The sequence below is a fragment of the Phyllostomus hastatus genome, unplaced genomic scaffold (genome assembly GCF_019186645.2).
Source record: "Phyllostomus hastatus isolate PE091 unplaced genomic scaffold, TTU_PhHast_1.1 phas_scaffold_78, whole genome shotgun sequence".
Classification (NCBI taxonomy): Eukaryota; Metazoa; Chordata; class Mammalia; order Chiroptera; family Phyllostomidae; genus Phyllostomus; species Phyllostomus hastatus.
In genome coordinates this window covers 53,356,853-53,358,618 of record NW_025334041.1, presented here as the reverse complement: position 1 = coordinate 53,358,618, position 1,766 = coordinate 53,356,853, and the positions used below count along the sequence as shown (strand labels likewise).

General features: G+C 39.8%; 1 pseudogene; it reads right to left on the bottom strand.

Annotated features, from left to right (window-relative positions):
- Positions 1-941: 941 nt before the first annotated feature.
- LOC123811242 lies at positions 942-1,325 on the bottom strand (annotated as a pseudogene).
- Between the last annotated feature and the right edge of the window lie 441 nt (positions 1,326-1,766).

Here is a 1,766-nt window from a genome sequence, read left to right as displayed (position 1 = left end):
CCAACATCCAAATTATAGGGGTACCAGAAGGAGAAGAGGAAGAGCAACAAGTGGAGAACTTATTTGAACAATTAATAAAGGAGAACTTCCCCATTCTGGCAAAGGAAATAGACTTCCAGGAAGTCCAGGAAGCTCAGAGAGTCCCAAAGAAGTTGGACCCAAGGAGGAACACATCAAGGCACATCATACTTACATTACCCAAGATTAAAATGAAGGAGAGAATCCTACAAGCAGCAAGAGATAAGGAGACAGTAACTTACAAAGGAGTTCCCATCAGACTCAGCTGATTTCTCAAAGGAGACCTTACAGGCAAGAAGGGGCTGGAAAGAAGTATTCCAAGTCATGAAAGGCAAGGACCTACATCCCAGATTGCTCTATACAGCAAAGGCTTCATTTAGAATGGAAGGGCAGATAAAGTGCTTCTCAGATAAGGTCAAGTTAAAGGAGTTCACCATCACATAGCCCTTAGTTTATGAAATGTTAAAGGGACTTATCTAAGAAAAAGAAGATAAAAAACATGTGTTGGAAAATGACAGCAAACTCACAATTAACAACCACACCCAAAACAAAAACAAAAACAAACTAAGCAAGCAACTAGAACAGGAACAGAAACACAGAAATGGAGATCACATGGAGGGTTAGCAACAGGGGAGTAGGAGGAGAAAAAGGGGGGGAAAGCTACAGAAAATAAGTAGCATAGATGGTAGGTAGAAAATAGACAGGGGAGGGCAAGAATAGTATGGGAAATGTAGCTAAAGAAGCTAAAGAACTTATGACACATGGACATGAAGTAAAGGGGGGAATGTGGGTGGGAGAGGGTGTGCAGGGTGGAGGGAAGGGGGAAATGGGACAACTGTAATAGCATAATCAATAAAATGTATTAAAAATAAATAAAATGAAAGAATAAAAGTTAAAAAATAAAAAATAGTCTCTTTTATTTTTCAAAATGTACAGTGGTGGGACCTATTGTTCAACAGCTGGGGCACCCCCCCTTTTGTGTTTCTGGTGTAAATTACTTGAGTTCTGTGCTTTGAAACTAGTTTAATAAGTCCTTTACTAAGGAGCTCCTGAAGGGCTGCTCTGGCCAAGGAACCACGGGTCTTCAGTCACTCAGAGACAACAGCTAGGGTTATAAGCTTGTAGTTGGGAACTTTCTTACAGAGATTATTATATGTTGCTTTGTCAAACAAGACTAAGTGATTGAGCTTGTCCCGAACTTTGCCTTTGGACCATTTCTTTTTGGCCTTGCCCCGAGATTTGTTCACTGGGTCTTTGTCTTTCTTGGCAGACTTCCCAGTATCTTTCTTCTTGTCCTTGTGCAGCATTGTGAAACTTGAGTAGCACTGGATCTCACTGCTCACATGAGAGTTATGAGGATTAAATAACTTAATATTCATAAAGGGCTTAGAACAGTGCCTAATGAACAGTAAACAAAGTGTTGGTTAAAGGCTGCCAGTTCAATCCTCAGTCAGGGCATATGCCTAGGTTGCCAGCTCAGCCCATTGATGAGAGGCAACTGATTGATGTTTCTGTCCCTCTCTTCCTCCCTCCCCTTTTCTCTAAAAACAAAATCTTTGAAAAAAAAATCTCTGGATTTTCTAACATTTTGTTAAGCATGTTCTATGAAAGACATTGGGTTATAATTTCCTCATGAAGTCCATGTCAGGTTTTCGTGTCAGGGTTATGCTGAACTCATACAATGAATTTTAACATATTCCTTATTTCTCTTATCTCTAAGAGTTTGTGTAAAATTATAACTTTTTCCG